Below are 22,757 nucleotides of genomic sequence, written 5' to 3' on the forward strand. Positions count from 1 at the left end.
ATCTCCAACCAATATTAATATCACTGCCTCGGTGATGCAACCTTTATTTCCTGAGTGCTTAGAATGAATGAAACTGCCACATTTAAACAGTCATTAAGGCTGGGTCTAAAATCAAGTCACAGACTCCCATGTCTTTAAGACAGAGGAAGCATGTTTACAACCTGGTTTAAAACAAACAGTATAGGGGTACATTTTTCACATGACCCACCCAATTAAATGCTATTAAGGCTTAAAGTTCTGATTAAGTGTGTGGCTGCTTTTAGAGACAGGCCAGTTCATCTTGTTTAGTCTTTGTTTTAAAGGACACTCTGAGCAGTTGGCTGGTTAGTTGCTCCAGTAAACAACGTGTCGACACAGCACTCACATCAAGGCTTTAAAACGGGACATGTCTGTGAAGGTTCTCAGTCATCCAGGTCATCGTAGTCAAAGGAGCTTGCAAAGAAAAGCGTCTGGACTTCTTTAAGTTGCTTGAAGACGTTTCACCTCTCATCCGAGAAGCTTCTTCAGTTCTAAGGTCAAATGGTGGAGAGTCCCAGATATAAACCTAGTGGGAGTGACCCCCCACAGAGGGACAAAAGGACCCCCTGATGATCCTCTAATCGCCTGAGCCAAGGTGGGAAACTGGGCGTGGGTCCCAATCAGCCAGAGTTTCGGGTGTGTTCATTGTGAAACCTGGCCCCACCTTATCATGCGAATTCCTGAGGTCAGATGGCCCAGGATGTGAGTGGGCGTTAAGGCGTCTGGGAAGGGATCTCAAAACTGGATTATAGATGGCAGAGAGTTGGTGTCGTAAACCCCCGCCTCTGTTCAAAGACGTAGCGTTTTGTGGGAGAAACGTTTCGTCATCATCCAAGTGACGTCTTCAGTCTCAGCTGACTGCAGGTTTCAATCTTATAAACAGGACATTTGCATAATGACTGAAACCAGCCCACTGAAGGAACAATGGGCTGGGAGGTCAGTTCCTTAATCATAATTATGCAAATTCTCATGACCATTGATCAACAACCACTGATGAATGGCCAGGAGTCCCATTCACAGAGAGTTGGGGAATGGCTGCAATCACAGCATTGTAAGATGCGAAAGATGTACCCTTAGGCCCCTCCTCGATTCAGAGATGGTCTTTCCCTTTTCACGTAAATGGCCTCCTTGGGGGTTAATCAGATACAGCTGATTCAAATTGCTAAATGACCTCTTCAGCATGTCTTGAAGTTCTCCAGAGGCCTGGTAATGAACTAATACTTGATTCAGGTGTGTTGATCAAGGGTGATAATTAAAACCTGCAGGACACCGGGCCTTGAGGCCTGGAGTTGTCCCCCCTGTCCTAGAGGATAAAGGAAGTGATACCACTGACGAACCCCCAAGTCTTTCTGACCCAAATTCAACAGAACACCTCTGGGATATTATATTTTGGTCATTCCAACGCTTCCAGGGTGAGAGGTAGGGTACACTGTGGACAGGTCGCCAGTCTTTGAAAGAGCTAACATAGAGAGACGGACATTCACTAATCTAATCTGAGCTATCTAATCTGTTTTGTTATTGGTGTCTATCTAACACCTGCATTATAAAAGTTTGAGGGGACATGAGTATCTACTGATACTGGAGTTAGCTGTGCACCAGACCTGCTGCTACTTCTGTAAAACACACCCTCTGTCTTCTAAAATGCTTATTCACTCCATCAAATGCTAGCTATAAGAATTAGTAACATCCATAACAACAGTGCTCTAAAGGGAGATAAAAGCTTCTCTTTTAGCTCCACGCACAGTGTTTACACTGACAGTAGATGCTAAAGGAAAAGTCTTCAGTCGAATGTAAACAGGACATGAAGGGAATATGTATGGCTGTTACAGCACTTTTTTTCTGCCTTGTTTCTCACTTTTACGCTCGTGTTTGCTCTCCCTCTGTTTCCCATCTCGCACACATTGCTGTAACGACACAAAAACACACACACACACACACACACATACGGGTCTATGTGGTATGGCGGGACTATACTACGTCAATCCGCCCGGTGGTGGTTTAAGTGGACTACCCTTTTGAAAGGACTTAGAGCCAAGGGAGCGAGGTTAAAGTGTTCGAAAAAATCTGAAAAAAATTTGGGTCACTTCAGACCTCATACACTCCCTATAGAAGTCTAGATACACTGATACACACCAACCAGACTCTATTGTGTTTTCTGGAGACATTGTCCACTTGACAACAATGTGTTTTATGAGGTCCAAAAAAAACAATATTGGGTCTTTAAAGGGACAATGATGTAATATGTAAATAGCTCATCATTACCATGAATACACATCTGACAGGACACAGGATTACTGGAACATCATTTTATTAGTGTTCTTGGATCTGAACATTAATTTTAACCATAAATAAAAAAAGAAATCTATGGACAAAAATGCCCACGCTTCCCACAGAAATATAAAAATATAGAAAACAGAAAAATTAAAAACATTTAAAATGAATTTTAATAGTTTAAAGGTAAATATTAAGGGGAGAAAATATGCATTTATAATTTTTTATTTTAAATATAACCCGTCAAAAAAAACCCTAAATAAATTAAATGTAAAAATTATGAAATACAAACTACTTCTGTATTTAACAAGAACTTTTTTTTCTTTAAACAGAACATCAGTGTTAACAACAATTGGCAATCTGACCAAGATGTAAAACCACAGCTCTCTAAACAGTTATTTTAGTTCATTTTTTTCTGCCTTTTTGCAGTTAATCCTCTGTTTCTTACAAAATCTCTTATGTTTTGAACTGTTCTTCCTGCCAACACCGGATCTTCTACCAATTTGCAATGACTGCATTCATTTTTGGTGGCTAGTTTCCCTTCGTTTATGTGGTCTTTAAAATGCCTCATCACTGCAGCAACCTCAGCCTTGGACCACATGTTTTTGGGAGCTCTTCGGGAATTGTGGGATTGAGCAGCATTTTTCTCTGGAAGATATATAAAGTAGTAGTAGTTAAAACAAACAAAAAACCAAACAAAAAAAACAAAAAACATTTGGTGGTTAAAAGAATGGATGCTACCCTGTACTAACTTCTGAAATGTGTTGCTACCATCAATATCAAAACGAGCTAAAATTCTCTTTGAAAATTTATCAAATTTCTAAAATGAGACATTTAGTGTTCCGCTGTGAATAAAAGACTGAATAAAAAGTTGAATAAAAGTCTCTTGATGCATGCTCAATCATCCAGGTAAGTAAATCCCAAAACGTTGATTCTGTTAATCTGGACGTAGCGTTTTCAGTGGGAGAAACATTTTGTCACTCATCCAAGTGACTTTTTGCCACCACTCTGCAGTTTGCCATATGTTGCAAAGTGATGAAACAATAATAAGCTTAGAGAACCAACTGCACCCCTTACCTTCAGAGGGAGCAGCAGTCTCACTTGCTGCAGGCATTGTGAGTGGTCCTTCATCTGCTGATTACACAATTTGATTAAGTTTTAATATTTGTAACAAACATTTTATCCACAGAAACCAAGCTAGTGGTAACTTACCACAATCTACAGTGTCTTGGAGCTGCGCTGTGTTTGTGGAATCAGCTACTGCATGTACAGGCTCACTGGTGCCACACGCCAACATTGTGAGTGCTGTGTCATCATCATCTGATTCACTCTCACTGTCCTTTGTTTCAGCATCACTTAATGCAATTTCATCTGAGAAATTGTGGGAAAACCCCCCCAAAAAACCAAACACAAACCCCCCAAAAACCTCACATTAACAACGAGATATGACAAAATACAGAACAAATACTGGAAATTATAGTACATAGTTTTACTATTTAAGGCCACCACTCTGCAGTTTGCCAAATGTTGCAAAGTGATGAAACAATAGACTTCAAGAACCTTAAATCATGGACATTTAACAGAATGGTCTGTGCTTTTAGGTTTTAATTCGGTTGATAAAGCATAATATTCAACTACTGCCCTAATATTTGCTCCTTTCAATACAAACCTTCTATTTTGATCTCATCCAGTGATTTCCCCTGGATCTGGGAAAGTTGTCCTTTTTCCAGTGTTAAAAGCAGTTTGGAAATCTTGGCCAGCTGTGTTGTGGGAACTGGTAATCTGTAGAATTCGCGGTGAACGCGGATATCATGACCCAGGAAATCTGCAACCTGATCAAGTTCGTTGTTTTTCAAATTAAGGACTTGTGAGAGTGTGGCAACATGTTTTCTGAGCTGTGTCGATCTTAGATACTCAGGCTGCTTTGCTCCACACTGGTGTGCATGAACACGCAAGGAGTCCATTCCTCTGTAATGACTCATTGATCGGGGTCTTGCAAAGAGGTAGATATTAGTGGCACAAATACCACAGTCAGGCCTCCTACTAACAAGTAGTGACAGAGCATCCAGCATGCTTGGTGTTAGCAGAACTGGAACATTTCTGTCCCTTTTTCCCATTATTTCTATTCTACAGAAATAGTTACAGAGTCTCTGTTCCATTTCTGAGAGCCCCATGGCAACATCTGTGTGGAGTGCTGTTTTGTCTCTTTCAAGAAAACTTTTGAGGCGCATCTTTGAAACCTCTCCAGAACGTCTTCGGTTGAACACAATGATTTGTGAGAGTGTAACTTGTGCAAGTTGGGCATAATTCTGAGCTGTGGCTTCGTTCTCCAAGCTGCAAAAGGCACTTTCTGCAGATTTTTGAAGGTAGTGATGGAGAATCCGAACATCTTCTGTAAAGGGCAATGTTGATGGCTTGTTAAACTTTGCCTCACTCAATGTGTTCAAGGCACGGTGAGACACCATCTCAGACCATTTGGAGACATACAACTTCTTGAACGCATCAGTGGACTTGATTAGGGCTTCATCCTCTGTCATGAGGGCACGACAATGGATAATGTCAGACATTTTATGCAGTGTATGTCCCAGTTTCAGCGCAAGGCTTGGAGTTTTGTATGACAGTGTCTCTTCATCAAAACCTGAAACTTTCTTTACTGCTTGCACAACTCTCTGGAAATTAGCAGGCTTAATAGCTTCTTCCATGTTATGCACTGAGAATTCTGTGCGCAGACACAACAACAAACGTCCCGCTTCACGAAGCTTCTGTCGTATATAATCATACTTTGTAGGGTCTTGTCCATGTTTATTGTAGAGGGACTGGGCAAACTGAATAACAGTAAAGTCATTTCGCACAGCTGAGGCAATCTCATCTTGTTTCATAACAGCAAGAACCTTCCAGACTCCACTTGACACCTGCGGATAACACTGAGACTCCAGAGTTAAAGCCAGGCCGAGTACTTTGGTTCTTCCAGGTTCTTTATCCGTGTCATCTTTTGGTTTGTTAGGACATCTGCGGACATGTCTCCAAAGATCCTTGCGAACATACATCCCTTGACAATAAAAGCAATGAGCAAACTTTCCCTCTACTGCTTTAATCTTGGGTCTTCTCTTCACTTTCAGTGGTCCCACTCCACCATGCAAAACTGCAGCATTATGCTTAAAATTTCCCTTATTTCTCAATTTCTCTAACAGACTTTTACGCTCGTTTGAGTCTCTAGGCAGGGAAAATGCATGCACAACATCAGGAGCCGTTTTGTGCGTTTTCAGGTGGCGGGAAATTTTAGCTTGTGGTTTGCCACAAAAATAGCAGTAATTTCTTTTACTTAAAGTCATTTTTTCTGATTCAGTTTCGCAAAGCTCACTTTTATCTTGTGGCTTGTCCTTTGTCAAGTTGTGGATTAAATTCGTTGAATCTGATTGTTCATGCGCTTTGGAGATGTCATCTTGGCATAGCAGACCTTTTGATGTGCTTGGCAATAATGAGATGTCTTCATCTGAATCTTCATCATATGACTCTGAATCTGGCACATATTCTTCTTCTGATATGCTGTGGTTGCCATCATCATCGCTTGATATTTGATCCAGAACTGAATGTGGCAATCCATCCTCCCCTGAATATTCAGAAATTTCTTCTTTCTGGAATGTAAGAACAAAAGTTTTTTTAATTGATCAATACTTTAGACAGGTAAAAAATAAACTGAAAAAAAGTCAAGCCAAATATGAATGGGATACACACCTGTGTTGACTGGTGGCAATTCTGATTTGCCAATTTTGCAAGGCAAGATTTGTGCCAGACCCCTAAACAAACTGAAACACATTTTGATAGACTTAATTTAGCTTTGCAGTTCTATTTAAGTGAAGTAGTTTTTTGTCAAAGCATTGCAGTAATGTCAAATGCTGAAAAAACAAAAAAAACAAAACTGTTCACATTAAGGATACTTTAATGACTACACATACACTGCTAATCCCCCTCCCCCCCCCAAAAAAGGACATCCCAGATGTGAATGAAGGAATTATTCTTATTAAATACTTTGTTCTTTAGGTAGTTGAGTGGCATGAAAGTGTGTAGTTGAATGTGTGTGGCCTCCAGATGCCTGTACGACTTCCCTACAATGCCTGGGCATGCTCGGGATGAGGTGGCGGATGGTCTCCTGAAGGATCTCCTCCAAGACCTGGACTAAAGCATCTGCCAACCCCTGGACAGTTTGTGGTGGATGGAGTGAGACATGATGTCCCAGATGTGCTCAATTGGATTCAGGTCTGGGGAACAGGCGGGCCAGTCCATAGCATCAATGCCTTTGTCATGGAGGAACTGCTGACATACTCCAGCCACATGAGGCCCAGTGTCGTCTCGCATTAGGTGGACCCCAGGGCCAAATGCACCAGCATGTGGTCTCACAAAGGGTCCGAGGACCTCATCTTGTTACCCAATGACAGTCAGGCTCTCTGGCAGGCACAGAAATGCCACCCCTCACCATTACTGACCCACTGCCAATATGATCATGCTGGAGGATGTTGCAGGCAGCAGAACATTCCCCACGGCATCTCCAGACTGTCACGTGCTCAGTTTGAACCTCCTTTCAGCTGTGAGGAGCATAGGGTGCCCGTGCTGAAGTTGCCAAACTTTGTGTTTTCTGGCAAATGCCAAACATCCTGCATGGTGTTGGACTGCAAGCTCAATCCCCACCTGTGGATGCTGGACCCTCAAGTCACCCTCATGAAGTCAGTTTCTGACCATTTGAGCAGACAGATGCACATTTGTGGCCTGTTTGAGGTCATTTTGCAGGGCTCCTCTTGTTCCTCCTTGCACAAAGGTGGAGGTAGCGGTCCTGCTGCTGGGTTGTTGCCCTCCTATGGCCTACTCCACATCCAGGTAGCACCTCCATGCTCTGGACACTACACTAACAGACACAGCAAACCTTCTTGCCACAGCTCACATTGATGTGCTACGCTAGATGAGCTGCACTACCTGAGCCCCTTGTGTGGGTTGTAGACTGTCTCATGCTACCACTAAAATGAAATCACCGCCAGCATTCAAAAGTGACCATAACATCAGCCAGAAAGCATAGGTGCTGAGAAGTGGTCTGTGGTCACCACCTGCAGAACCAGTCCTTTATTATGGTGAATTGACTATAATTTCCACTTGTTGTCTACTCTATTTGCAAAACAGCATGTGAAACTGGTTGTCAGTGTTACTTCCTAAGTGAACAGTTTGATTTCACAGAAGTGTGACTGACTTGGAGTAACATCGCATTGTTTAAGTGTTCCATTTATTATTTTGAGCAGTTTATGTTATGGAATGGGGAATTGAGGACAATCCCAAGTATACCATTTTTACAAGGTCCTGCACCAATGAGGTAATACTGCATTTCTTTAATTAGACGTGACCACCCATTAATTAAAAAGGGAGCAGTGTTCATTTCAGCACGTCTTAACTTGTTGAACTCTATTAATGCTTTTTACTATACACTGTACCTATTCACTAAATGTCTCACCTTTGCACTTAAAGCCAAGCCACTTGAGGGAGGAAACCGGTCCCACACACTGAATGCACTTGTCCAAAGATGATATTGTTGTGCACACCAGACGATGATTGTGACACTGTTAGCAAAATATTGCAACATTTATTTGTTTTGGACAGTTGGAAAGGTGTGTTTTCAATTCAGTTGCAGATATCAACTAATAAACTTCGTCCATGTAAATCACATCACACCCAGGTGACTGCCAAACACACACACACACAGCATCCATAAAGAATGATGATAGATTAAATTATTAGTTCATTAAGTGGTACACTGGATTATATTTACCCTTTCAGGCTCTGGATGTTTCAGGTCCAGATCATTGTTTGGAAAGCTGTTTGGTTGTGGCTTTAGGCAGCTCACAGTCTTCTGAATCTGGCTGGTCTCAGTCTTCGTGTGTAACAGATAGAGAATGAAGACAAAAGAACAGTAATCTGACAGTTACTAAAAATGCATCACTCAAGAGGATGAATAGACCATTTCACTATTGGCAAATAGCGTAAGGTACACATCGTGCATGAGAAACATTCATTAAAATCTGTCCTAGGTCAATGTTACCTCTTCAAAATCTTGCACTGAAGAAGAATGCATGGCTTCTGAGCCTTGCTGAGGCATTTCTTCATCAAGATCCTGCAACAAAGAAAAGATGGCACAAAGATTAGACCAAGTGCTCTTCTTGCAACTGTACTGGGCAGGCCTGTGCTTCTGTCTTTAATTTGCATGTGTGTGTGTGTGTGTGTGTGTGTGTGGGGGGGGGGGGGGGGGGGGGGGGGGGCTTTCCACTCAAGAAATGTTTTCTTCTGAAAAAAATACTGGCTACAATAATTAACAACTGATTCCTTTGCAATCATCCATCCTCTTCCACTTATCCTTATCAGGATTGTGGGGTAGCAGTTTTGGGGCCTATACCAGCTACCATAGGGCAGTACAACCTGGACAGATCACCAGTCTAACATGGAAGGACAAGCATTTGCATTCACACCAAAGGGCAGTTTTGAATCACCAGTTAACCTAACCCCATAAGCTACATCTTTGGACTGTGGGAAGAAGCCAGAGTACACAGCCAGAGAGAGCCCATGCATTACAGCAGTAAAAAGTGCCTAAAACAAGTTAAGTTGTATAGTACTATCTATCTTAATGTTCAAGCCTGAGTTTCAAACCACATAGAAACAAAGCACATGTAGTCAGTTCTGCATGCTGTAGGTCAAACTGTCAAGAAATACGAGAAGACCCCTCCTAAAACCAGAGTGATGTCACCATGAAGCAAACTTTGACAGAGTCTCCCAATAACAGTGTGGTCCTCCTAAGTCACATTTGGGTGGTTAACACACACACACACACACACACACACACACTCAGATGTTATCCAGACTTGCACTTTGAAACAATGAAAAGGACCTACAAGCCACAGTCCATGTAAATCACATCACACCCAGGTGACTGCCAAACACAAACACACACACAGCATCCATAAAGAATGATGATAGATTAAATTATTAGTTCATTAAGTGGTACACTGGATTATATTTACCCTTTCAGGCTCTGGATGTTTCAGGTCCAGATCATTGTTTGGAAAGCTGTTTGGTTGCGGCTTTAGGCAGCTCACAGTCTTCTGAATCTGGCTGGTCTCAGTCTTCGTGTGTAACAGATAGAGAATGAAGACAAAAGAACAGTAATCTGACAGTTACTAAAAATGCATCACTCAAGAGGATGAATAGACCATTTCACTATCGGCAAATAGCGTAAGGTACACATCGTGCATGAGAAACATTCATTAAAATCTGTCCTAGGTCAATGTTACCTCTTCAAAATCTTGCACTGAAGAAGAATGCATGGCTTCTGAGCCTTGCTGAGGCATTTCTTCATCAAGATCCTGCAACAAAGAAAAGATGGCACAAAGATTAGACCAAGTGCTCTTCTTGCAACTGTACTGGGCAGTCCTGTGCTTCTGTCTTTAATTTGCATGTGTGTGTGTGTGTGTGTGTGTGGGGGGGGGGGGGGGGCTTTCCACTCAAGAAATGTTTTCTTCTGAAAAAAATACTGGCTACAATAATTAACAACTGATTCCTTTGCAATCATCCACCCTCTTCCACTTATCCTTATCAGGATTGTGGGGTAGCAGTTTTGGGGCCTATACCAGCTACCATAGGGCAGTACAACCTGGACAGATCGCCAGTCTAACATGGAAGGACAAGCATTTGCATTCACACCAAAGGGCAGTTTTGAATCACCAGTTAACCTAACCCCATAAGCTACATCATTGGACTGTGGGAAGAAGCCAGAGTACACAGCCAGAGAGAGCCCATGCATTACAGCAGTAAAAAGTGCCTAAAACAAGTTAAGAAGTTGTATAGTACTATCTATCTTAATGTTCAAGCCTGAGTTTCAAAAAATTTCAACATAGAAACAAAGCACATGCAGTCAGCTCTGCATGCTGTAGGTCAAACTGTCAAGACATACGAGAAGACCCCTCCTAAAACCAGAGTGATGTCACCATGAAGCAAACTTTGACGGAGTCCCCCAATAACAGTGTGGTCCTCCTAAGTCACATTTGGGTGGTTAACACACACACACACACACACACACACACACTCAGATGTTATCCAGACTTGCACTTTGAAACAATGAAAAGGACCTACAAGCCACGGTCCATGTAAATCACATCACACCCAGGTGACTGCCAAACACACACACACACACACACAGCATCCATAAAGAATGATGATAGATTAAATTATTAGTTCATTAAGTGGTACACTGGATTATATTTACCCTTTCAGGCTCTGGATGTTTCAGGTCCAGATCATTGTTTGGAAAGCTGTTTGGTTGTGGCTTTAGGCAGCTCACAGTCTTCTGAATCTGGCTGGTCTCAGTCTTCGTGTGTAACAGATAGAGAATGAAGACAAAAGAACAGTAATCTGACAGTTACTAAAAATGCATCACTCAAGAGGATGAATAGACCATTTCACTATCGGCAAATAGCGTAAGGTACACATCGTGCATGAGAAACATTCATTAAAATCTGTCCTAGGTCAATGTTACCTCTTCAAAATCTTGCACTGAAGAAGAATGCATGGCTTCTGAGCCTTGCTGAGGCATTTCTTCATCAAGATCCTGCAACAAAGAAAAGATGGCACAAAGATTAGACCAAGTGCTCTTCTTGCAACTGTACTGGGCAGTCCTGTGCTTCTGTCTTTAATTTGCATGTGTGTGTGTGTGTGTGGGGGGGGGGGGGGGGGCTTTCCACTCAAGAAATGTTTTCTTCTGAAAAAAATACTGGCTACAATAATTAACAACTGATTCCTTTGCAATCATCCATCCTCTTCCACTTATCCTTATCAGGATTGTGGGGTAGCAGTTTTGGGGCCTATACCAGCTACCATAGGGCAGTACAACCTGGACAGATCGCCAGTCTAACATGGAAGGACAAGCATTTGCATTCACACCAAAGGGCAGTTTTGAATCACCAGTTAACCTAACCCCATAAGCTACATCTTTGGACTGTGGGAAGAAGCCAGAGTACACAGCCAGAGAGAGCCCATGCATTACAGCAGTAAAAAGTGCCTAAAACAAGTTAAGAAGTTGTATAGTACTATCTATCTTAATGTTCAAGCCTGAGTTTCAAAAAATTTCAACATAGAAACAAAGCACATGCAGTCAGCTCTGCATGCTGTAGGTCAAACTGTCAAGACATACGAGAAGACCCCTCCTAAAACCAGAGTGATGTCACCATGAAGCAAACTTTGACGGAGTCCCCCAATAACAGTGTGGTCCTCCTAAGTCACATTTGGGTGGTTAACACACACACACACACACACTCAGATGTTATCCAGACTTGCACTTTGAAACAATGAAAAGGACCTACAAGCCACGGTCCATGTAAATCACATCACACCCAGGTGACTGCCAAACACACACACACACAGCATCCATAAAGAATGATGATAGATTAAATTATTAGTTCATTAAGTGGTACACTGGATTATATTTACCCTTTCAGGCTCTGGATGTTTCAGGTCCAGATCATTGTTTGGAAAGCTGTTTGGTTGTGGCTTTAGGCAGCTCACAGTCTTCTGAATCTGGCTGGTCTCAGTCTTCGTGTGTAACAGATAGAGAATGAAGACAAAAGAACAGTAATCTGACAGTTACTAAAAATGCATCACTCAAGAGGATGAATAGACCATTTCACTATCGGCAAATAGCGTAAGGTACACATCGTGCATGAGAAACATTCATTAAAATCTGTCCTAGGTCAATGTTACCTCTTCAAAATCTTGCACTGAAGAAGAATGCATGGCTTCTGAGCCTTGCTGAGGCATTTCTTCATCAAGATCCTGCAACAAAGAAAAGATGGCACAAAGATTAGACCAAGTGCTCTTCTTGCAACTGTACTGGGCAGTCCTGTGCTTCTGTCTTTAATTTGCATGTGTGTGTGTGTGTGTGGGGGGGGGGGGGGGGGCTTTCCACTCAAGAAATGTTTTCTTCTGAAAAAAATACTGGCTACAATAATTAACAACTGATTCCTTTGCAATCATCCATCCTCTTCCACTTATCCTTATCAGGATTGTGGGGTAGCAGTTTTGGGGCCTATACCAGCTACCATAGGGCAGTACAACCTGGACAGATCACCAGTCTAACATGGAAGGACAAGCATTTGCATTCACACCAAAGGGCAGTTTTGAATCACCAGTTAACCTAACCCCATAAGCTACATCTTTGGACTGTGGGAAGAAGCCAGAGTACACAGCCAGAGAGAGCCCATGCATTACAGCAGTAAAAAGTGCCTAAAACAAGTTAAGAAGTTGTATAGTACTATCTATCTTAATGTTCAAGCCTGAGTTTCAAAAAATTTCAACATAGAAACAAAGCACATGCAGTCAGCTCTGCATGCTGTAGGTCAAACTGTCAAGACATACGAGAAGACCCCTCCTAAAACCAGAGTGATGTCACCATGAAGCAAACTTTGACGGAGTCCCCCAATAACAGTGTGGTCCTCCTAAGTCACATTTGGGTGGTTAACACACACACACACACACACACACACACACTCAGATGTTATCCAGACTTGCACTTTGAAACAATGAAAAGGACCTACAAGCCACGGTCCATGTAAATCACATCACACCCAGGTGACTGCCAAACACACACACACACGGCATCCATAAAGAATGATGATAGATTAAATTATTAGTTCATTAAGTGGTACACTGGATTATATTTACCCTTTCAGGCTCTGGATGTTTCAGGTCCAGATCATTGTTTGGAAAGCTGTTTGGTTGCGGCTTTAGGCAGCTCACAGTCTTCTGAATCTGGCTGGTCTCAGTCTTCGTGTGTAACAGATAGAGAATGAAGACAAAAGAACAGTAATCTGACAGTTACTAAAAATGCATCACTCAAGAGGATGAATAGACCATTTCACTATCGGCAAATAGCGTAAGGTACACATCGTGCATGAGAAACATTCATTAAAATCTGTCCTAGGTCAATGTTACCTCTTCAAAATCTTGCACTGAAGAAGAATGCATGGCTTCTGAGCCTTGCTGAGGCATTTCTTCATCAAGATCCTGCAACAAAGAAAAGATGGCACAAAGATTAGACCAAGTGCTCTTCTTGCAACTGTACTGGGCAGTCCTGTGCTTCTGTCTTTAATTTGCATGTGTGTGTGTGGGGGGGGGGGGGGGGGGGGGGGGGCTTTCCACTCAAGAAATGTTTTCTTCTGAAAAAAATACTGGCTACAATAATTAACAACTGATTCCTTTGCAATCATCCATCCTCTTCCACTTATCCTTATCAGGATTGTGGGGTAGCAGTTTTGGGGCCTATACCAGCTACCATAGGGCAGTACAACCTGGACAGATCGCCAGTCTAACATGGAAGGACAAGCATTTGCATTCACACCAAAGGGCAGTTTTGAATCACCAGTTAACCTAACCCCATAAGCTACATCTTTGGACTGTGGGAAGAAGCCAGAGTACACAGCCAGAGAGAGCCCATGCATTACAGCAGTAAAAAGTGCCTAAAACAAGTTAAGAAGTTGTATAGTACTATCTATCTTAATGTTCAAGCCTGAGTTTCAAAAAATTTCAACATAGAAACAAAGCACATGCAGTCAGCTCTGCATGCTGTAGGTCAAACTGTCAAGACATACGAGAAGACCCCTCCTAAAACCAGAGTGATGTCACCATGAAGCAAACTTTGACGGAGTCCCCCAATAACAGTGTGGTCCTCCTAAGTCACATTTGGGTGGTTAACACACACACACACACACACTCAGATGTTATCCAGACTTGCACTTTGAAACAATGAAAAGGACCTACAAGCCACGGTCCATGTAAATCACATCACACCCAGGTGACTGCCAAACACACACACACACAGCATCCATAAAGAATGATGATAGATTAAATTATTAGTTCATTAAGTGGTACACTGGATTATATTTACCCTTTCAGGCTCTGGATGTTTCAGGTCCAGATCATTGTTTGGAAAGCTGTTTGGTTGCGGCTTTAGGCAGCTCACAGTCTTCTGAATCTGGCTGGTCTCAGTCTTCGTGTGTAACAGATAGAGAATGAATATACAGTGCATTTTTGAAGAGGCTTTTGAAACATTAAATAAACTGTATGAGAAAGATAAGTTTCAAGCTATTGTCTTTAAAATATTCACTGTCATGTATAGAGAATTTAAGGCCCTATGATTAAGAGACAAATAGTCAGTGTGATTTCTTTATTTTTTAAGCCATTGCTAAAGGAGTAAAACAATCACCTGTAGCAGCAACGAACTGTCACTAGGGCCCATTTATCTTCAAGGGACAAAATTTAAAATGAATCTAACTAAAGAGGCTACACAGCAAAATCTCCAGTGTTAAATTAACACTAGAGAGTGTCTATATGGGTCCACACAACACTGTTGAGTGTTGAATTAACACTTTTGACAGTGTTATATGTTTAAAAGTAACCTAGTCAGTTTTGAAGATTAACAAAGACTAACACTGAGCAGTGCTGATTTTCTAACACTGGAATATTTCTAACATTTTGAGTTATTTTCCAGTGTTAGAAAATCAGCACTGCTCAGTGTTAGCCATTGTTAATCTTCAAAACTGACTAGGTTACTTTTAAACATATAACACTGTCAAAAGTGTTAATTTAACACTCAACAGTGTTGTATTTAACACTCAGAGGTGTGGACCCTTATAGACACTCTCCAGTGTTAATTTAACACTGGAGATTTTGCTGTGTAGAATCACATTAAACATCAATCACTGTTAAAATTTAGAAACCGAAAGCCATTTTTTATTTCTGCATACCTGCTGATATTTTTTTAGTGCTTTTAGAGGGCTTTGATGTGGCAGCCATCACAATTGCCTGTTTTCCATTAGTACCTACCCCTGTTTTTCCAGTAGGTTATAGTACCATGTAGTTTTTCAGTAACTACTGCACCAAGGTTCCAAGTGATCCAAAGTGATCAGAAAATTTGACATAGACTGAATGCCACCAGGTGGCTGGTCAATGGTGTCACTCGATAAGTTATGAGTGCGCCTCCTTCGTGAAAATCCAAGCCATCATTTTTGAAACTCTGAAATGTTTGAAATAGCGACCAAAATTAACAGCGTGATCCCTGAATTGAACACTAAAGTATAGACTGAGCAGCAGGCATTTTGTCACCTTGACGTCCATGCTTGCTGTGGCATTTATATCACTGGATGCTCGGCTGCATTGCTATAGTTACCCCAGGCACAGTAGGTGATACTCAATTTCAGTGAAAAACTAGATGCCCTAAGTCACGTTAAGCCAATTTGAGTAGGTACAAATGTAAAAATGGCTTAGGGTATGCAATTTATCAGTTCCAAAAAGTACAATTGTAGAAATACCTTGCATCTCCAGAGCCAATCCGAGTCACCATAATTATAGTCTATTTCTTCGCCTGGACTTATGTCTCTGCTTGCAAATAAGCATAGATGGGGCTTTCCATTGATATTTAATATTTTCATCTTAGCACTTGGACTGATGTGGTTGTCGTTGACAAGTCTGCCTAATGACCCATCTTCTTGAGATGCATCCACACTGTGGGGTTAGGCAAAAAAGTATTAGCTTAACTAGTTAGTTAGGAAGCTTTTTTTTTCATAAATCAAAAGCAATGTCTCATTTAATCTTAATCAAACTACACTGATATAATACGCACCACCAGAGTTTTCCATCAAACTTGAATTCAAACATGAACACCTTCAGGCTGTCATGATAAACTCTGTGTCTCCGCTCACATTCTTCTTTTGTTATGAGTTTACCTCTGTATTCCAAAAGAAAGTCTCCTTTTTGGAATGGAACAGTCGTGAAAATGCCCCGACCTGAATTGCAGAGGCATACCAAGTGAGTGACAAAAGACAAAGTGACAAACTCCAAATCTAATCCAAACTAAAGACCAACTTACCTTTGAAGGCATTTATGTAGTGGATATCAAGTCCCAGTTTGTCCCTTCCAGCAGAAACATGACAGACTGCATCCTCCCGTGGAGGAATGCGTCTCCTTCGCATGTTCTCCTGTACGATTGGCTGTATTACCAAAGCATATAAAGTATTACGATTATCGTCATCATTGTCATCATCATCAGTAGTAGCAGAACTAGCAGTAGTGTAGTTTACAGCATAAACACAGCTGACTTATTCATAGTGCTAATTTATGCCTTCTTTTAAAATGTTAAAGGCCTAGTACTCAAAATGGCGACATGTGACATTTCTGTAATGGCGACTGCAGAGAGTGATACAAGTACTGAGAAAGCTTAGGCATCAAAACTGTAAGAAGTTTTTTCTTCAGGCATATAAATAAATACACGACTAAATACACTTATACCCTTGCTTTTATTTTAGGGCTGTCAGCAGAATGACAGACATTGGACAAACTGCCCGAAATTAGCTAACAGCGACATCAGGGATTTTGACTCAGACTGCGCTGGTTTAATTGTTAATCGCGTTAGTCGCGATGTCGGCATTAACACGTTTAAGCCACAATAATGCTTTAACACCGAGTAAATCCTAACACGGGTTAGCCCGCTTTATCGCGTTGACGCGGTTAGTCGTCAGCCCTATTTTATTTACTCAATGACAAACGCTGGGGCCGTTTTACTTCTTCAAAGACTCACTAACAGTCCATAAAGCATAAATTAAACCAGTTTAATATAGGCCTGTGCACCTATAATTTCATATAGTATTAAAGTCATGGTGCATTTTACATTAAAAAAGGCTTACCTTTGTGTTTTTAATCCGTCTTCGTATTGCCGTCGACATACACTTGTTAAAGGGCACGCGCGCGAAAGTTGTGGCGCCGTTTCCTGTAGGTACCGCCTATATATATAGCCTACCAATCACAATGACTTCCGGCCGTGTGTATTGAAAATGTGTATTAAATTGCAGTACCTACACACATCCACTCTAACTCGAAACGTCGCTGTGCAATACACTGGAATACACAAAAATCAGGTGAGGGGTATAGGTGGACTTTTAAGAAAATCAGAAAATCTTTTTAATTATAGTTTAATAAATGAATTTACACTACAGTTTAAGCAAATACAGGTCAAAAGATAAATAATGACCTCATAAGAAGTAGAAAAAATTATTATTTAGACACTTAAAAATGCATTTACAAGTCATGTTTTAGGGGGACACATGAATACACAGCAAAAAGTCGAAATGTCCCCGGAGCCCAGGTACAGCGCAGGTCAAATGTCAATCCATACCACATAGACGCACTCACACACACACACACACACACACACACACACACACACACTGCTGCAGTGATCCCTTGCTCTCCCACGCAGCAGCAGGGAATCACCACTGAGAGGAAGAAGAGAAGCACAGAGACGTGTCTCCCTATCGACTCGGCCATTCGTCTTCCTGTTTTGCCTTTTATGGCCTCCACACCTGCTCCATCCTTCATCCAAACATACATGTATGTACACACACACACGCACACACCTCAGTCATGCAATGAAGTCACAGGATGATCTGCTTTAGTGAAGCTGAGGTGTCTCTCTATTTTACTCAACGCATGTAGAGCTTTTTTCTGACAGAGAACAAATTCCAGTGGCTGCCAAGACAAAAACAAATGATATGTTGTTTCAGCATGGATCCAAGGTCAAAGAAACATAGGATCAGCCAGAGAAAGGAAAAAAAACAACAACTATGAGCCAGGATAAGCACTACAAGTAAAGCAGGGATGCATTTTAAAGAGCAATTTTTCTCACATTCTGAAAGACCACGGCCTGTGTGTTTGCCACCTTTATGTGTCAAACGTGGTAATCACTATCAACTTCATCTCACCTGCATGCGGTACAGAGATAAGACAAGCTGTGACTAGCTTGGCTGACCTTAGCACTGCACTCGTCCAGCGCTAACAAAGGTGCATTTGCATGTTGTCTCTTGGAGCCTCCTCTTTTTCTTCTGCTCTTTTTAAAAAAAAAAAAAACCCGATAAAAACCTGGCTAGCTGAAGTCTGATACTGTTGTTGGATAACAAATCACTGCTTGAATCTGAAGATGGGGAAAATAAGAAGAGGGAAAGAAAGATCTCAGGATTTACTTCAACAAGTGAGTGTTTACCGTGACTGTAGTCTAGCTTAACTAGCATGCTGTAAAGACTAGTGAAAACTGTTGGCCCAACTTTTTCTAAAGTTAATAAAAATGATCTTTGGTTCAACTAGAAGTGCCAAAAATTCAGTTCCTTAAGGTATTTGCCCTCTGTGAGAAATTCATCCATCTGAATACAAGAGTTACGGATGTGTTTACTTTGACTGACAGGCAGCTACAGCCAGTGAGCGCCTGCCAGGCCTTACCGCCACCATCTGGAATTCTTGACCACGGTCGTACACAGATTTCCAGATCAGCCACCCTGTGCTACCCAAACCTGGCTGGGCAGAAATGTCCCCGGCAGTTCATTATATCTGCCAGGCTTCCAGTGTGTTATTATTTGTGCCATGTTGCTATTGTCTGTATTGTCTGTTGCCTATTGTGCAGTGTACATTGAGAGCAAAGAAGTAACCTGAGCCCAATTGTGTGTGTACACATACTTGAGTGATAAAGTTCTGTACTGTTAGCAGACATGCGTGTCTGTTTGTCGCATATATACGGCTTATGAATGCATTTCTGCTGGTGTTGCTAGTCTTAACCAGCAGTCCCCAACCCATCAGGCGGGTCCGTGAGTGGTTTGGTACCAGGCCACAAGAGTTGAGGCTCGGGTGTGAAATTTATGATTTTCAGGGTTTTTATCGTTAACTCGGTTTCCCTGGGTCTTTTCCCGGATTTTAGGAGGACACTGCTAATAAAGTTACACAATTACACAGTGAATTTGTGTTTATTATTATATTTACAAAATACCACAGTTTTTGTCTTGGTCGTATCATTTTATTTTGTTGTATTTATCTGCGACACCTTACGGAGCCCTGCAGGGGACATGGAAGAAAAAAAAATTAAGACAGACTTTTGCGAGATCTCGCAAAACAAACTCGGGTTCTCGCAAAAGTTTTGCGAGATCTCGCAACATTCCAACAATGGCGGCAGCTACTTAGTTGTAATATTACTCTTTCTGGGTCACAAAATACACTTTTAAGATATTTTGTAGTTGTGTAAATGTCAGATACCTGCTCGGTTTACAAGACATCACAAATTTGCAAAAGTGCTCCGACGTTTTCGGAGATCTGACACCCACCATCTCGAAGCTAACGGGAGGTCGAGACCTACTACAGCCGGGAGGAACACCGCTTTCCCGGCACATCGTGCCTCGATCTCCCGGTCGGCTTCGAGCTGGCGGCCTCCGAAGAATGCGGCTAAAACTTTTGCGAGATCCCGAGTTTGTTTTGCGAGATCTTGCAAAAGTCCGTCTTAATTTTTTTTTCTCCCATGTCCCCTGCGGGGCTCCGTAACACCTTAAAGGCCGGTCTGTGAAAATATTGTCTAACATTAAACTGACCCGTGGTGCAAAAGAGGTTGGGGACCGCTGGTCTTAACTAGCAACACTACCAGTCTTAACTAGCCAAAATGCTACCGTTGACGCATCACAGGAACTACGTCCATTTTATACATCTAGTTTATTACAGAAAAGGGTCTTTTTTCTTTGCTTTTTTTGGCTGGGTGGAATGACTTCATTCTCAGACAGTTTTTGAGCAACACATGGTAACGGCAATGCTTTAGGAATTCACAGCACCAGACTGTTTTTAAGCTAAGCTAAGCTAAGCTAAGGGTGTCCAGACTTCATAGGTACAAATGAGCGATCTCAGCTAACTCCCATCAGGAGACTAAATAAGTGAATTTCTGTATTTTCTACAACATTCCTTTAAATTGACTTTCAACGTTAATTAGAACATTCTTAACAAATCAACATAAAAGAGGCGAAAGACAAACTCGCTGTGTACGGCAAAGGTTAAAAACAGTCAGCACTAACTACAGCATGTGATTAGAAATGACTACAAGATTAGAAAGCAAATCCTGTGATCCTCATCAGACTGTGTCTTAATAAACTTTTCCATAATTGGCTACATAGCCAGTGCTGTCAGTGTTTCTGTGAAGCTGTTCTTGTTTACTTTCAGGAGAGGCAAAAACTTTAACAGAGAAATACAAAGAGTGATGATTGATGGACTCGATGCCCTCTGTCCAGGATGCAGCAGTGTGCTTATTTCGACACGTGGACCTCTGCTCTGCAGGGACTTCATCCAGACTGTCAAACTGGGCACGTGTATATATTTTTTTCCACTGTGTGCCCAGCTGGCCTTTTTGTAATTTTTACCCTGAGAAATGAATCTGGGTGGTGGTGCTGTGGTTGACTGAGATTACAGACCTCAGTGCTCCAAACCAAGGGAGGAGACCTGCTGCACCACAGGCTATAGAAAGACGGCAAACCGCAGGCCTGTCATCAGAATATACAGTGAAATGGTGCGCAGCCTCTGGAGGGAAATTAGTGGGGAAAATACTTCTGCAATGCCCTGACTCTAAGAAAACGTTTAAATTATATTTTTAGTTAAGTAAAAGCCGAAAAAAGACGCTAGATTTTCAGTAACGATCCAGACCAGGCTTTAATATTATACAAAAAAATTCCAAAAATTTCTACCATATGGTGACACTGGAACACCAACCAGGGGTGACGGGTATCTGTCACATGATCATCATCCTGATACATAAATAGAAGAAGGAGTGGCTCAGTATAAAAGCAGAACTCTTCACAACTCTTCTAATAAATTTCATTCAAGTTAAAGTAAATAAGTTTGGCCTCATTTGACCTGTTAACAAATAAGTCAGTGTGTACTCTGAGATTTCCTTAGGAGCAACTTTAACATTGAACTCGATACCATGCAGAATGGCCCCATTCTGGACATCATGCTAATTTATATGTTAATGATATGTTGCTATTATCTATGAATTAGTGTTAACATTAAAGTGCATTGTAACTAGTTGCGGTGATTTTTTTCTTATAGGTTAACACGTGTTTATGTAATCATAATCTACTTGGAAGTTCAGTTCAAGGGATATTAAGTAGCAAAAACTGAGAGTATGTCGGTTGTACTTGTGTTTTTTAGTAAGTGCACCAGTTACAGTGCTTCATCAGAAGGCAGAGACTGTAGTGCTTCACAGCTCTGTTTACAAAAAGGACTATTATACAGTTATTTAAGCTATTATAAACACAATATAGCAACATTTATCTCTGTTTTAAATATAATGAGTACATGCATTTTATTTTTCATTATTATTATTACTATTTATTAATTAATTATTATTCTTATCTGGCCTTCAGTCCAGATTGAATTGATTGAAATTCAGTGCATAAGCAGTATATCAAAGCCACTCAGCATTTCCTTGCCCCTCTTCTTCTGCCCAGTTTGGCAGGCACCAGTGCTGGGCGACAGGACCCTAATTCCCATAAAGATTTGGCCTGTTCTGCAGTACTCGGGGCTGCCCATGAATGCGAATGGAGAAGGAGAAGGGAGAGTAACACGAAACTGCATATTCATAAAGACTGAACTCTTTTGGTTGTATTACAAAACTGGATTCTGGCTTTCTCTTTCATTGCTCCATTTTAATTTCCTAAATAACTGACTTGCAAGACTTTTCCAACTTGCAACACGTCATTAAGACCACAGACTAAATTACATTAAGCTATGGTTAAGGTTAATTTAAAGCAATCCCAGCAACACTTAGGATAGACTTTCCCCCCATGAGACTCAACCTCACCTCAGGAAACACGAGCTTCCTTAAAAGGATTCCCTCAGCTGCTAATATATCAGACCTCTTGGCCTGACCACAAGTCTGATCGCTTCCACGCCTCTATATTGCGGGGATTTCGCCTCACGAGAAAACACCGGCAGGGCGACTCACCGGTGACCGCTGAATTCAGTAGTAATTCCTCCGGTGATGAAATCAAGAGGACAGAAATGGGGGGAAAGAGAGGAAAACAAGAAAGAAAAAAGTTGACAGGTCCGATGATCGAAAATAATGTGTCTGACCTTCTGAGGTGCAGATGCGGACGCTGCGCACCTCTGGGCAGAGGGGGAGGTGAACACGGATAGGTGGATGGACGGGTGGATGGAAGAGGAGATCCTGTCCGGGCGGACCGAGCAGCAGCTCTGACGGGGATGAATGAATCCCAAAAACAGAGCCTCAGTGGAAATATATAGAGAGGAGCTGCTGGAGTTCCCGACACTCTGCTGCCTCTGACCGGGCTGATGCTGCGTGCCGCTGCATGAGCACAACGAGGGGGACAGCGGCCTCTGGTGGCGGGGAGCAATAACACAGGCTTCGAGATTCTAAAGGGAAATTCCACTATTTTCCAGTTCCTCTCTCATTTCGCCAAACCCCCTAAAGATTTCAAAGATCTCAAAACGTTAAACGATATTCTTCCAAACCGTCTATGTTAGATTTTTTTCCAGTGTTTTGGCGGCATTTAGGCAAATGACACGCACAACTTAAATGT

General features: G+C 41.7%; 1 protein-coding gene and 2 long non-coding RNA genes across 6 annotated transcripts in view; all 3 read right to left on the reverse strand.

Moving 5' to 3' along the window:
* Window positions 1-22,551, reverse strand: part of rerg (RAS-like, estrogen-regulated, growth inhibitor) — a 67,475-nt gene extending 44,924 nt beyond the window's left edge. The window contains exon 1 of one of the 3 annotated variants that reach the window (XM_026146775.2): window positions 22,291-22,551. The gene's annotated coding sequence lies outside the window, so the exon portion shown is untranslated. Of the gene's footprint in view, window positions 1-22,018; window positions 22,041-22,162 lie in introns of those variants that run through there. The other 2 variants (XM_026146776.2, XM_026146777.2) reach the window with 2 other exon arrangements.
* LOC113025573 (uncharacterized) lies at window positions 8,369-10,933 on the reverse strand. Its single transcript, XR_013902631.1, has 4 exons — window positions 10,583-10,933; window positions 9,612-9,683; window positions 9,342-9,443; window positions 8,369-8,440 (listed from the first exon to the last, which is right to left on the reverse strand). It is a non-coding gene; the product is annotated as an uncharacterized LOC113025573 (long non-coding RNA).
* On the reverse strand, window positions 14,965-17,610 carry LOC145421467 (uncharacterized). 2 transcript variants are annotated; one of them, XR_013902831.1, is made up of 4 exons: window positions 16,235-17,610; window positions 15,989-16,151; window positions 15,678-15,870; window positions 14,967-15,382 (listed from the first exon to the last, which is right to left on the reverse strand). It is a non-coding gene; the product is annotated as an uncharacterized LOC145421467 (long non-coding RNA). The 2 variants fall into 2 exon arrangements; XR_013902830.1 differs by having other exon boundaries at window positions 14,965-15,870; window positions 16,235-17,609.
* Window positions 22,552-22,757: the final 206 nt, after the last annotated feature.

This window comes from Astatotilapia calliptera, chromosome 17 (genome assembly GCF_964374335.1).
Source record: "Astatotilapia calliptera chromosome 17, fAstCal68.1, whole genome shotgun sequence".
NCBI classification, from domain to species: domain Eukaryota; kingdom Metazoa; phylum Chordata; class Actinopteri; order Cichliformes; family Cichlidae; genus Astatotilapia; species Astatotilapia calliptera.